The sequence below is a fragment of the Rhipicephalus sanguineus genome, chromosome 4 (genome assembly GCF_013339695.2).
Source record: "Rhipicephalus sanguineus isolate Rsan-2018 chromosome 4, BIME_Rsan_1.4, whole genome shotgun sequence".
Taxonomy (NCBI): Eukaryota; Metazoa; Arthropoda; class Arachnida; order Ixodida; family Ixodidae; genus Rhipicephalus; species Rhipicephalus sanguineus.
Window position 1 is genome coordinate 2310322 of NC_051179.1, and position 15694 is coordinate 2326015.

Consider the following 15694-nt stretch of genomic DNA (forward strand, 5'->3'; position numbering starts at 1 on the left):
CATTGATGACTCAGCATTCTCGGGCGTATCTAACGCAGCACTCTATGAAAGCAGAATGTTCAAAGTGCACAAAGAGCTTTAAACAGACTATACGCGAGCTAAACAGCAAATTCAAGTTTGATGGAGCTTCTGTATCGAGGTGGCTGATACACAAGAAAACTGTACTGGCAGCGCACATGTACGGCACACTTCAGAGCACACACACGCCGCAAAGAACACTTTTACGTCTAGCACCGCTGCAGCAAATCGCAGGCTCATACTGCTGCTTGTGAGCAGACTTCCTCAACTGAGGACACGATCGAGCACTTCGGACGCGACGCGCTCACCACAGCGCATCGCAAGCGGCAAAGCAGCGCACTCGTAGCCGTAGCAGAACATGTGCAATGACGGCAATAAAACTTATCGCTATTGAGTGTATCATCACTCCGTACTTCACACAGGACTGGCCGTTCACCCAAAGCACCAACATACACGCAATACACGTACGCATTCCGCGGGAATGAACCCCGAACACGGAGCACGTACAAATCGCATACGCTGTTTGCGGCCATCGAACACTTTTGACGTTCTTGTACGATGAGCATGTGACACACAGATTACGCCTCCATATGATGACATTCCAGTTCTCAAAGCAAAGCGAACGACTGCACGAAAGACACGAAATCGGTGGCCTCCGATCCTCGTGTAAACACAAGCACACTCCGTCGGTTTCCATCGGCGATCGCAGGCACCGAGGAGGGCAGGAAGGTAGCGCCGGCTTGCTACCTTTCGATGAATATCTCCGTGGATGATTAACTCTAGCACTAACCACAATAACACCCAAATGAACTTTTTTTTACGCGGCTGCTAGGCCTCGGTTCTCGCTTCGTCGCTTCACCCGGGCGCCATGTTTCTCGACGAGCCGGCGTGAAGACGTCATAGGTCACCGTTTTTTTTTCTGCCAATCAGCGACCGAGAAAGCGAGCGGGACCGGCGAGTTTGGCTACGAAAAACGGCCGCCGCCTCCGCACTTCGCGAGAGGCGGAACGGAACACGAAAAACGGAGCGGAAACGGACGTGCGGTGGCAGCGCGGTTCCGCTCGCTTTCTCGGATGACGTCTTCACGCCTGCTCGTCGAGAAACATGGCGCCCGGGTTACACTGTACCCGGGTGAAGCGACGAAGCGAGAACCGAGGCCTAGCAGCCGCGTAAAAAAAAGTTCATTTGGGTGTTATTGTGATTAGTGCTAGAGTTAACCATCATCCACGGAGATATTAATCGAAAGGTAGCAAGCCGGCGCTACCTTCCTGCCCTCCTCGGTGCCTGCGATCGCCGACGGAAACCGACGGGGTGTGCTTGTGTTTACGCGAGGATCGGAGGCCACCGATTTCGTGTCTTTCGTACTGTCGTTCGCTTTGCTTTGGGAACTAGAATGTCATCATATGGAGGCGTAATCTGTGTGTCACATGCTCATCGTACAAGAGCGTCAAAAGTGTTCGATCGCCGCAAACAGCGTATGCGATTTGTATGTGCTCCGTGTTCGGGGTTCATTCCCGCGAAATGCGTACGTGTATTGCCAGTCCTGTGTGAAGTACGGAGTGATGATACACTCAACAGCGATAAGTTTTATTGCCGTCATTGCACATGTTCTGCTACGAGTGCGCTGCTTTGCCGCTTGCGATGCGCTGTGGTGAGCGCGTCGCGTCGCGTCTGAAGTGCTCGATCGTATCCTCAGTTGACGAAGTCTGCTCACAAGATGCAAGTCGAGGTATGAGCCTGCGATTTGCTGCAGCGGTGCTAGACGTAAAAGTGTTCTTTGCGGCGTGTGTGTGCTCTGAAGCGTGCCGTACATGTGCGCTGCCAGTGCAGTTTTCTTGTGTATCAGCCATCTCGATACAGAAGCTCCATCAAACTTGAATTTGCTGTTTAGCTCGCGTATAGTTTGTTTAAAGTTCTTTGTGCACTTTGAACATTCTGCTTTCATAGAGTGCTGCGTTAGATATGCCCGAGAATGCTGAGTCATGAATGACAACTTCAGGTAGCCTTCATTTCTATCATGTGGAAATAATGCAAACAAAATTTCAGATAAAGCAAGTCGTGATGCGAGCGACTTCTTGCTGGTGTCCAACCACAGAGACTGCTTACTGGTGGTCATGTGGAGGAGAAATGCTTTAATTATCTACAAACTTCCATTTTATAATCAAAAGCCCTATGCATGTAAGAGAACGGTAAAGCAATACTCTAACCAAAATTGTGAGTTCGATGTAGAATCCGATGACGTACAACTGGCACCCTAACTTGCTCGAAACTTTGCTGACAGTTTGCCCTCACAGGCTAGCTGCGGTCATGTTACAAAAGCTGGCAGTTGCCCAAATCAAAGCTTTCCACTACCTTGCAGATCTGCCTTCGTTCATTCTATCGTTTGTGGCATACCTATTTTCCATGATTTTTCATTTTAATGCAAACAAAATTGACACGTATTACCCAATTAGTCTGCCTAGACGCTCCTTTAGGTACTCTTTGATCACCAATTCTGTCTGCAGCTGGTGTTAAAACGACTCGTACCAGCAAAACATTCACGTGAGCTATTTCGCTAGTGCTGTTACACGTATCTGTCACTGGTTGGCTGAAAAAAAGGCAGTGACAATTTGACGTCTTCATGTCTGTTCGATGTAAACATGACACCTGCATGAAGTGACGAAGTGGGAGCAGTGGCCTAGTCGCCAGCTGCATAAAAGGAGTTTATTTGGATGTTATTGTGATTAGTACCAGTGTTAATCGGCATCCGTCGAAATATTCATCGAAAGGAAGTAAGGTGGGGCTAGCTTCCAGATCTAATCAACGTGTGCGATTGCCAATGAAAAAAATGCAAAGTGTGCTGTGTACGTGAACGTTGGGTGCTGTCGATTGCGTGTGTTTCATGCCATCGTTCGCTTTGCAGGTAATTCCATGCAGGTGTAAATTGCATATGGCACATGCTCATCGTACACAAACATGAAAAGTGTCCGCTCGCTGCATCTAGCACATGCCACTTGTGTGTGTCCTGTGTTCGCAGCCAAATGCGTACCTCTATGTTGATGCCCCGCCACGGTGGTCTAGTGGTTATGGCGCTCGACTGCTGACCCGAAGGTCACGGGATCGAATCCCGGCCGCGGCGGCTGCATTTTCGATGGAGGCGAAAATGTTTGAGGCCCGTGTACTTAGATTTAGGTGCACGTTAAAGAACCCCAGGTGGTCGAAATTTCCGAAGCCCTCCACTACGGCGTCTCTCATAATCATATCGTGGTTTTGGGACGTTAAACCCCAGATATTACCTCTATGTTGATACTTTCAGCGAACTGCAAAGGCGAGAGTGATGATACACTCAGTAGCTACAATTTTCATTGCCTCTTCATCGCTGTCGTACATGTTCTATTGCATCTGAGCTGTTTTGCCGTTTGTTGTGCTCTGTGGTGACTGTGTAGCGTTTGAGCGAACAATGTTGTCCTTAGATGTGTATCTGCAGTGTTGGAGCGGTTCTAGGTGCTAATTGTTTTATGTGTTGTGCATCGTGCAATGTGTTTGTGTTACGAAGTGAACCATGCAAGCAATCAGTCACGTGTTCCTGTGTGTCAAACTATAAAAGCTGGATTTATCTGCTTCTCACTCTTACTGTCTGCCTGAAAAGTTACTTGTGCACTTCTTCGGGTCCATCTTTTAGTGAGGTGATAGGTCTGGACATGTGCTGATAGGTCTGAACACGACCCATAGGAGGTGTTTTAATGGGAATTTTGGGTGGCCTTTATTTTTGTTACGGGGATGTTAGTTTGAACCGCAAGATATTCATGACTAAACAAAGTGTATGGTTTTGTGTTCAGACCCGAACGGTTCGCACACTAAAGAATCACAACTCCTCTGTTCTTGCACGTGCCTAAATGTGCAGGTGGTTTGTGCAGGCATTTGTGAGAGCAGATGACAGATAAGCACATATTTTGTGAGGACTGTGTAGTTAATTTTAATGTTTTACATAGCTTCGTGTTCTTGTAGAAGGCTACATGTGTGTAAGCATCAAAATCAGTCATTCAAATTGCCGGGCATCTTGGTGCACACTTATTTGTTTTGAGAACAGAGTAAGATGTGTTCAGATAATCACAGTCATAGGGGAGTGCCAGCTAGATTGTACTTTCATGAAAATTTTATATCGTCATGAGGTTGCGACTGTGAACAATGCAGCAGCCAAACCAGTAAAGTATAGTCTAGAATAGATTTGAGCACATAGGGAAGAGACACAAGACGACTAAATGAGTTGGTAGTGGGCGCTCGTTTAGTTGTCTTGTCTTCTTGTGTCTCATCCATTTGCAATCAAATCTATTCTAGACTATATGAACCAATGCGCCAAGCAAAGCATTTTACTACGGTAAAGTATAAATGAAGTCTTTATTGGGTAAATGTGAGCCTAGCAAAGCAAGATATCTTCTGAGACTTTACGTGCAAAAGCCGCAATAATGATTATAACGCATACTGTTATGGGTAGTCTGGATTAATTCTTTGGGGTTCTTTAACATTCACCTAAATTAAATATAAGCACTATATTAATAGACTATCGTGAGACTGAATAGACTATCGTGAGCACTGTGACAGGAACCATGCTATTTGCCACATGAGCGTGTGGCAAATAGCCTTGAACCTGCTGTTGGGCAATTCATAGCGGCAGCTGACGGAAACAATGTGGAAAAGGCGCCATGGTTCCTTTAAACCATGGGTTTCAAACACGTGGCCTGCGGCCCGCAGACCTTGTAGTAGCCCGCACGTGACTGTCTTTGTCCTATATTTTTTATGACTTGTGACTGAATTTTTGTGACTTTGCTAAATTGCAATCGCATTGTTTTCTCATCTATTGCGATTAGTAACGCTTTGTTCGGGTATGGCTATGCAGACGTGACTGGCCTCAAAAGTTTTTTTTTTCATAAGGCATCCCATGCAGCGCAACAAAAACTCTATATACAGATCAGCATTCAGATTTTAGTCATTCTGCAGATCGATATGTTGTTCGAATCCTCTGATGCCAAATCCCCTTCAGTAATTCAGAAATGACCCATATATGAGAAAGGCCTAGCCTCTTTCAAATCTTTTGTACGCATACTGCTCACGATAATACACTGCTGCTCTTGAACTCTGCCCCCATCGAAATGCAGCCGCCATCACCAGCAATCAAACTAGTTTCCTCAAACTTAGCAATGTGACACTTTGCCTGCTAAGCTACCAAAACACTCGCGTTGCAGTGATGAGTACAGTTGTCAAGAGTATATGATGTAGCAACTAAATGTGCCAGGCTTCCATTAATGAGTCGCACTACATTTCAGCACGATCGCTCGTGCTTCCATATTTGGTAATGTACTATGCTATTTACATCGTGCTTGTAATCTTTTAACCCTTTCCCTACCAAGCTTTTGGCCAAAAACGATGCAAAAATACCGACGCTTTTATTTGCCTATTTGATTCTATGTGTCTTTATACAACAACCAAAGTATTTTTTGCGAATATGCAGACGATTGACTTCACTGCACTGCACCACAGAAAGTGCCCCAACCTCTCCAGCCTTCGATGCAGAAAATGTCTTTTTGAAATTAAAAAAATAATGTACAGGGACAAGCGAGCCGTTGAAAAAGCCTTGGACGCGCCTATAGGTCGGCAAACTCACTCATGAGTCAACTCACTCACTCATTCAGACTCAGATCGGGCCATGAGTCTGAGTAATATTTTGGTGAGTTTGAGTCCGAGTGAGTCCGGTTGAAGAAAATTATAGTGAGTCTGAGTTCGAGTGAGTGCAGTTAAGGAAAATATTGGTGATCCTGTGTCCGAGTGAACCCTAAGCGCAAAATATATATCTTGAGTGAGTCTGAATGAGCTCCACCTGTTGTTGCCAACTTATGGTCCTATCTACTCATCTTCAGCCTTACTATCTGCCGTATATTGGCTTACGTTTATACTCAAGTCTATTCACACATATCTCGGCACACTAGCATTCATGGGCCACCTCAATATTTATTGATCAGAGGGGTGAGTTGGGGAAGAGGTGCCATGACCTCCCTCCGCAAACTCTTTCATGGGAAGTTGATAAAAATATCTCGTGTGAGTCACGTATTTTCTAAAAATGTCCTTACTGGATCAATGTATCACAATGATGATATATGATGATAACTCGTATTTGAAGGTACAAGATAAAAATGCGTATCATAGAGCACTGATTATGCGAGATATTGGCGTTAGAGAGGATTGACACCATGATTGATAAAGCTAATTTTATGCCAACGGACTTGTGAGTCGACGTCTCAGGCTCACTCAGGCTGAGTAATATGTTGGTGAGTGAGTCTGAGTGAGTCCAGTTGAGGAAAATTTTGGTGAGTCTGAGTTCGAGTGAGCCCTCAGAACAAAATATATTACATGAGTGAGTCTGAGTGAGCTCCAGTTTTTTTGCCGACCTATGGACGCGCCTGTGGGGGTTTGTTTACATCTGTCAGCGTCCACTGCCGATACATGTTGAGAAGCAGTCGTCGTCTGAATCTGATAATATAGAAAAAAGTATGCTGTTCTGTGTAGTCGCCGCCACACTCACAGAAGAACTGCAATTCTTTTCACAAAACTTAGGCAAACATGCGTTTTCTTCTTGTTTTTCTTAACAGAGCTGTTGCCGGCATGCGCGCGCCGCTTGCGCACAGAGGAGGATGCCATTTTCTAATTGCAGTTTCCAGAATCCAGTCCTTTCTTGATCAAAATGCATTCTATGAGCACATTTTTAAATTTTTTACTGCACTATTTCCTCAAGCCACAGAGAACTCAGCAAAATTATTCATAGTAGCTTAACTGCAGCGCCCCAAACGTATCTTTCAGTGTAGACGAGCCCAGCTCGTTTTCGGTGGGAGCAGTACAAACCGTGTCGAAGAGCTCAGCTCGTCTTTGGTAGGGAAAGGGTTAAAATATGGAAACCGTTCAAGAATGTTCCGATACATGAAGGTGTCGCTTGCGACGAGTGAAAACGTGCAACAGTTTCAAGTTAGTGAAACGCGGTCCCATCGAAAATGAAAAAAGAAGTACACATGTTGGTACTCCCCTTTGAAAAAGCATTGTCCCATTGCTGCTAACAGAACACGAAAGTGTGATTGCATGCAATCAAATAAATTAAGAAAGCAAGTTGGAAATAACGTTCCATAGTCCATGAGCAGCATACACAGTAAGGTTTAAGCCGCAATACATGGAGGATTTCAGGCCATGTGCAGTGCCGTTATGACTGCATCATGCCATTGGGTTAAACCTCATAGTTCAGTGCACCACAATATTGGAGTATATTATAGGGCCCGAAGTATCGTTGCCCTCAGAGACGAGGACGAGACACTGAGCAACACGCAGTGATGCTACCGAGGACTTCTGATTTGGAGCAATTTTTGGAGCAGCAGAATTTCCGTTTTGGAGCACTTTGGAGCAGCAAAAATTTTCATCTTGGAGCACTTTGAAGCAGATAATTTTGCTTCTGGGAGCACTCTGGAGCAGCAAATTTTACATCCTGGATGGCACTACAGAAGCATATTGCATTAACATTCAAGCCCCTGAATATTATTATGGGGCTCTTATGAAGACTAGAACCCCTCAGAGACGAGGACGAGACACTGAGCAACACGCAGTGATGCTACCGAGGACTTCTGATTCGGAGCAATTTTTGGAGCAGCAGAATTTCCGTTTTGGAGCACTTTAGAGCAGCAAAAATTTTCATCTTGGAGCACTTTGAAGCAGATAATTTTGCTTCTGGGAGCACTCTGGAGCAGCAAATTTTACATCCTGGATGGCACTACAGAAGCATATTGCATTAACATTCAAGCCCCTGAATATTATTATGGGGCTCTTATGAAGACTAGAACCCCTCAGAGACGAGGACGAGACACTGAGCAACACGCAGTGATGCTACCGAGGACTTCTGATTCGGAGCAATTTTTGGAGCAGCAGAATTTCCGTTTTGGAGCACTTTAGAGCAGCAAAAATTTTCATCTTGGAGCACTTTGAAGCAGATAATTTTGCTTCTGGGAGCACTCTGGAGCAGCAAATTTTACATCCTGGATGGCACTACAGAAGCATATTGCATTAACATTCAAGCCCCTGAATATTATTATGGGGCTCTTATGAAGACTAGAAATATTTTGATTCATTGCAAATCTCATGCAAAAAATCATCTCAGGAGAACTCCATTCTTGACTCGCTAATGAAAAATAAGAGCTCATGCAGTTGAGTGTTCTGGATTAACCTCTTCGGCGATTATGTTCGACACTAACAAATAAACAGAAATCCGGATCAATAAAATTGCATTTTACGGAATAACACTCTAAATACACCTATGTGGCTATCAGCAGACGTCGTAGACAAACGCCGTGACGCACAGCAGTGCCTCAATGCCAAAGAGCCACACTGTCCCTAATGCATTCCCCTAAGAAAACTCCAAGGCGAAAGCCAGGTTCTTCTCGATCGATATGTTGATCCTCCCTCTCTGCAAGCTTTGTGCACCTCACCTGGTTTTGCGCTAGCTCCATGATCGGCGCACCGATCACGGAAGCAGTGTAAAGCGATGTCCTGTGATGACGTCATCACGTGACATCACGATATATGACGCCATGATGACGTCAAAAATTTTGACGATCCATGGCGTGATGATAACGCCATCACATGATGATTATTTTTTGCATCAATCAATTGACGCCGCCGACGGTCAATTTTCGTGTTTGATAAAGCACCTGAGGCTTTCGCATTCATATTGCGCATTGAACGTTAACAGCCTGGCCGTTAACAACCTGGCCTTACATACCGAACTGTCCTCCACCATGTCACATCTGTGCCATGCACGAAACAGCTTCGCTTATCACCCACTTCACAGAGTGAAATCTCCTCAATTCTTTAAAACTTTTATTGTGATAGCAATTATATGGACACTCTCGGCGGAATTTTGCCGTCGCCGTTGCCGTAATTTTCCGTATAAAGTCCAAATTAATAACATCACCACGCGCATTCTAGCCGCGGGTAAAAGCTCGCGAGTGCTGGCGACGAATGCGGCTGAAGCGGAGATAAAACTAGCCGACCGTCTGTCTCCGTCGCACGCAGAGCGCATGAGATAACATCTTCCCGCGTGCGGGCCTGCTGTCGATTGCTCATCAAACAGAGAGGAAACGCCCCGCCCGTCTTTCGTAAGGAGCGCCAGGGGAGCGGAGGGGGCCGCATCGTTAGAAGGGTGCAGTCGCTTGCGCGCGCGCTATCTCGAGGCATCAGGAGACGGCTCGTAAACTTGCTGTGCTCTCAACGCTTACTTCGTGTTTAGAGAACTTAGAGCAAGAAAACGCTTCGGTTCCTGGAGCGGCCATATTCCCTTAAACCAGCGTTTTGTTGAATTACGCGAGATCGGATCCAAAAGAGTTAGCTGCTAGCCTTACTTCGTTGAACAATACAATTTGTTGGTATCGCATTCATTGCTTCGGCCTTAAGCGAAGCTGAGTTTTTTTAACCGTCAGCTATAGACCCTCGAAAGCGACGGGCGGACGTGTAACATGGCGTAGCCGCTTCACTGTGGGCCGTCAGCGACGGGCCCGCTACTGACAGCTGCGCATTTGCGGCTGCTCCGACCACAAGATATGCTTTAATAATGAGATTACATTTTTAAAAAAGCAAGCAAAAATTCGAATTCGAACCCTAGCACGTGAGCTCGAAAGGGCAGGGCCTTTTAGGGGGATTTACCGCAGAGTGATTACGAACTCGGATGTGCTGGTGGAAGGAATTACGAAAAAGCTCTTCTGGATGAAGATCCATGGATAATGTATACCTGAGGAAAAGTGTCAACGCGTTCCCACCGTTCGTGTGCTCCTCCATAAACGCGAAGCAAGGAAAATTCGATATTGTTCCATATATCTACTGCTAGCGATCCCAGATTCCATTACGCGATGTGCAGAAACAGAAGTGACAGACATTTTAGCGGCACGCATGTAGGTATTACTGAACATTGCTTTCCTTGCGTGCCGTGCGACGCTTGAAACGAGCTATCAGCAGCGTTTCTGGAACAGACGACGTCCACCGATGAATGGCCGTCGCACTTTTTCGCTACCAATAGGCCTAGACATCACGAGCCTCTGTGGAGAGGACGTTTTGCTGTCGAGCTGACTTGCAGAACAGAAGCTGCGTCGGCACTATGCATGGCATCGAGGCTTACGCGGGACGCACGCGCGAGCGCTATTTATTCAGCAGAATAATTCTCGGTCCATGGTTGCGACTTTGGCAGCCCCAAGATCAAGCTGCACATGTTCTGATGCGCTCCGGTCCGGATCCCTTCAGCTGCTTCTGTTCTTCTTTGTCTGGCGGTGTGATTGCCGGTGATAGATGCCCCCAAACCCCAGACTTTGGCGCAGTTTAGCGCAATTTTCATCGATATTATCAGGATGGCGCAGTAAATGCCATTTGGCGCCCTGTGGTGCAGTTGGCGCAGGAGTGGAATCACTGAACACGTCTTTATCATTCAAAGACTCAGCCGCGACTCACTGTCAACGGCCACTGAGCACGAGCCGCTGGCGTGCCCGTGTCCATCGTTCTCTTCTAGCCACGACGGGCTTGCCGCTGCCGGCTCCCAAAGCATAGAAAGGTTACACACGCAGACGTCACAGTTACAAGGAGATTGTAACGCGCCTACCGTCAGTGAAAAATTTCATAGTACCGCAAAGGTAGGCTGCACGCAGAGGCAACAGCGCCTTCAGAGCAGCTGAACGATAGTCTATTTCCGCAATTAGCCCTTATTTGCTATTCGCGCTTTAGCGTGGCATACAGTGGTTCTCTATAACTGATATTTTGTATTTAGTTGCTTTCACATTCGGAAACTACCTACTATCTTACTAATTAACCGTTATTGTTAAAGGGGTACTGACACAATATTTAGCGGCCGAAATAGCCTGCGGGATCGATTCCGGTGAACATGCGTATATCATCTGCAAAATACCAACAGCGAATATAACTTGGAAGTTATTTTAAATAAATTTTGAAGTTTGCGTGAGCGATCGACATCCTCGCGCTACTGACACCCTCAAAGGGGACCCTTGGGGACCCCCTACTTCGTTCATGTGACCACGCTCCAACAAGTTATGATGACGTCATAGCCGCCATGTTTTTTTTTCCGCGTTCGCTTCAGCAGCCTACTTCTCGGCAGCTGCTCCCGAACCGCGCGAAGTGCGTTACAGTTCTGTGTGCTGACGTGATCGAGCGCTGCACCCGCTAGGTGGTGATAGCTGCACCCGGAGGCTTGTCGTTTTCGAAACCGAAACTGACACTGGTCGGTAATGAGGAGCCTGTAATTAATTATCTGTCGCGCGCTGCAGCAAACTATGTGCCATGTTATGACTAACAGGCCCCCAGCAACACATCGCAGCAAAAACACACGAGGCCAAAATTTTTGTGTCACTACTGATACAACCTAGTCAGTAACGTTGGGCCGGGAGGTAGCCGGAGACTAGATAGAATAGGAGGCCATCAGTACCTCGATAGCAAAATGAGACATCGCGCTACGAGAGCCCAGAACGAACTTACTCTATTTTTCCTGCGTCCCCATCTTTGAGTCTCCAGGCGTGACGCCCCAACACACACAAAGGAACAGCGCCGTGTGAGGGCGCTGCGTGTTAGCTATTAATGGATAATTTCAACTGGAAAAAGGCCGAAGAAAAAAGTCCAAAGGGCACTGCCGCGGGTTTAGATGGCATTATCGTTAGCCTAATTAACGAACCAGGACATAACACTAAAGAAGCACTGCTTAAAGCCATAGAAATATGCTTACAGGACAGGCAAATACCGGACAGCTGGCGAAAAAGTAGAATGAACTTAATCTATAAAGGCAAGGGAGAAAAGGATAACATTCGCTCGGATAGACCATTAACCATTACATCAGTACTATTAGGTTGGCGATGCAAGCAGTAAAAATGAAAGAAACGTGGGCAGAACATAACGATATTTTGGGAGAACTCCAGAATGGATTTCGAGTCGACAGGCGGTTTGACGATAACCTGTTCTCACTCAGTGTATAGAAATATCTGAAATAGAAAATAGGCCCTTGTACGTGGCTTTTCTAGACATCACTGGGGCGTGGCGTACGACAACGTTAATCAGGAAATTTTGTGGGATATATTGAAAGAAATGGGCACAGGCGACGACTGTATACAGCTTTTGAGGGAGATATACCGAGAAAATACAGTTTGCATAGAATGGGAAAGAATGAGTAGCAAAGAGAACGCTCAAATTACTACTTTGTTAAATCACGAAGTTTGTAAAATCGAGGAGTCTTTCGAAACCTAAACTGTAACACAGACACACCCAAAATTTACCACAGCATTGTATTTGCCGCCAACGCACGCGTGCTCGTGTGAAAAGTCTGTTCAGGTGTACCGAACATTGAGCCCAACATTTGTGGTCCGGGCGATGCAGGCCACTAGACAGTCACATGACATGCAGCCGAAATACAATCACAGGGAGAACGGAGGCAGTGATTATGCGAGCAAGGCAGATGATCAGTGTCATCTGTCTAATAAATCATTAAATAACGAAAGCACACAGTAGCGTTCCTGTGGCAGCATTGACAGGGACAATAAACCATCGCCGCCCGTAGCACCATCTGGTATGTAACAGCACGACTGTCGAGCCCAATGTTTTGTGCATGTGATGTAGCCTTGTCAAAATAAAAGCAGGCTCGTGACTATGGGTGACAGCGTTAGTGCTCACGCTTGAAGAAAAAACCATCTGTGTAAAAAATATAAAGAAACTTGCATTTCTTTTTAGAGATTCATTTAAGAAAAAGCCTTGTTAAATTCGTTCTGGTTCCAGGTTAGCTTCGTTTATTCGGGTTGACAACAATGTTGAACCTTATCAGTACATGCGGGGGAATGCAATTTCTTTCCTTAGATTGGGAACTACGCAAAATCAGGTTTTGTTTGATCGAGTTTTAACTGTGTTACTATACTGCAGAAAAGTCTAGCCTCCATGCCATCTTAAGTAGTTCCCAACACACAACAAAAGTTCGAGACAGGTGCTAAGACTTTAGCAAGGCTTGACATTGCTACAGAGTACTAACCACATGCACCACTTGTTTTACAGGGAAAAAAGCAGCATAAATGCAGGAGACAAGAGTAAGGAGGTTAGCAGAGAGAGAAACCGGGACAAGATGCACTGATGAGTGAGGAGTGAAACAAACCATAGGACAAGGCATGAACAAAGAGAAAACATGCAAGCTCGTACGGTGTATTGCTTTTGAAATTGAAAGTCTGCCGCATCGACGCTACTCTACAACAGAAAGCAGATCGCACTGTGGACTAGAATGCACTGGTCCCGCAATCATAGGATTTTCAAGGACAGAATGCAATTCCAGGACCTTTAAGGGCCTTGAAAATTTACTTTTCGAATTCAAGGGTTTTAAAGGACCCTAGAATTTTGTTTGTATGCTCCTGGGTTGTTTACTTAATCAGTGTACGGTGTGGCCCACTGCATTCTGAGTGTGCAGGGTGGTTCTGCATGCTTGAATATGCTGACTTGCTGTGCCAGTGGCAGAAAAAACAAGTACAGTAGACTTCCAATAATTCAAACTCTGATAATTTAAACTTTCGGTTAATTCAAACAAATCTTAAATTTTTGGTTGGCCTACTATGTTTTCAATGTATTTTAAAGCTGCTTAATTCAAACTGCCTCACTGCACAAATTCTGTTAATTCAAACTTTTTGCTTGTCCATGTCTTGAAATATTTGCTGCCTTTGTTGCTTCTAGCTGAACATTCATGTTTTGCCGTTACTAACAGGCCCGAATAAAGCTGATTGCTTGCCTACAAAACGGCCAAACTAGCCGAACCTTGCACACCAATAATCTCGTGGTGACCGAGGGAAAAAAAAACTGTACAGTCTGCCCTTGATCTATCACATGCCAAACGTTTCTTAAAGTCACTTTCTCTGCGGTGTGTCATGTGAGAAAAAATCCTAAGAACGAGACGGGGCTAGCAACTTTCGTGGGACCCAACACATTTCGTCCCTTAATTACACACCCGTGCGTGCCTTGTATAATAACAAGTACCAGTATTATCGGTAATGTCTAAACATTTTACTGGCAATCATGCAGAGCAGTCTATGATGTTGCTGTGGCACTGAGAAACAATAAACATCGCACTGTTAGTTTGTGTTGCCCCGAGCCATATTTCTAAGAACTTCTGATAATTCAAATAAAATCCTGAGGTCCCCTCAAGTTTGAATTATCGAGAGTCTACTGTACAACAGCAGAAAGATGCTGTTTCCACTACAGCGTGAAAAATGCACAGTTTTCTGGTGGACACCCAGCAGGCGCTGCTGCAGCTGCTAGGAGATGAGGCAGAGGTGAAGGGATGCAGTTGGCGCTACTTAATATTTTTCAGGCGCTTTAGTGTAGACCATTTGACAGCACTACCTGTGTCAGTTGCACAGAAACTGAAGTTGTGATGCACAAATTGGTGTCTTCTATTCGCAGCTCTAACAAGTATTTAACACATGACCATTTGTGAATTCATCACACTGAGTACGTCACAAGTGTACACAATATATTCTTTATTCCCAACCAATCAAAACACCGTTCATATGCCCGGTATGATACTTCATTTCCAGCAACATAAATTGTTGGTGTAAGACACTGCAGTCGGCGTGGAAACGCACTTCAAAACAAATTAAACATCAAACACTTTGCTCTCGCCACTTTCATTGGTGCCACAGGAGCCATCAAAATCCATAGCAAGCAAACAGCCGATAAAAACTTTAACACGTGCAATTTGGGGTGCAGGGCTCCCTTTACGACCGTGCACTCAAAAATCTGAAGAACTAGATGACAAGTACGCACATTTAGTTGCGCTTGTCTGTTATGTGGTCCAGTTTGAAGGGGTGACACTTCTAAACACGCAACCAGATGCATCAGCTTAGAAGCCTACCATATTAAAAAATTTGCCAGCAAAAGCTTCAACACTCCTTCACTGACCCTTGAGCACAAAATCACGTATTTCTTCAGCAGATCTCATTTTCCTGCTAAGTCACCAATCAAAATGAGGAAAGGGAGAGGCAAGACAAAAAACTGGTTTCTCATCCCACATCACACGCTGCTACACTGAACAAACATGCGGTGCTGCTTTATTGCCTAGCTCAGTTCCACTTCTTTTTCTAAAGGCACAAATAAAAGACAAGAACAGGACTGAATGCCGTGGCTGACACTTATACCATATTTGAGGACCAGAGTGTTGCCGAATGTCAGTACCGGCTGTTTGGTGAAATATCCTCACTGCTGCACCATACTGTGATTCACCCAACAACAGCATTTCAATGAGCTTCGGTTTCCCTAAGCAATCCACACTCCGATGCCACATCTTGTACAGTGCAATGCAGTCCGCTAGAGCGTCCTGCTTTTGCAGACCCTGGTTCACTTCAACTAGCACACCAACTGAGGACAAACGTTTTATGTTGCATGCAGTCCTATGACTCGCACAGGTCCTACGCTGCATGTAGAGACTTCTGAATCACAAAACTGACCGGTTCGTAACTGCTGACTGTGGATAATCAAAAGCTTTGTTTCCACTGGAAAGAAATGCCACACAGCATGTGCTGCTACATTTCATCGCTGTATGCAGACCTACCAGCCAACACTTGACCAAAGTCTCAACTGCCACCGTTCAATCCCCACA

General features: G+C 45.5%; 1 long non-coding RNA gene across 1 annotated transcript in view; it reads left to right on the plus strand.

Annotated features, from left to right (window-relative positions):
- Positions 1-3624, plus strand: part of LOC125757995 (uncharacterized) — a 38741-nt gene extending 35117 nt beyond the window's left edge. The window contains exon 2 of the long non-coding RNA XR_007415678.1: positions 2795-3624. This is a non-coding gene — a long non-coding RNA (uncharacterized LOC125757995). The remainder of the gene's footprint in view (positions 1-2794) is intronic.
- The last annotated feature ends 12070 nt before the right edge of the window (positions 3625-15694 follow it).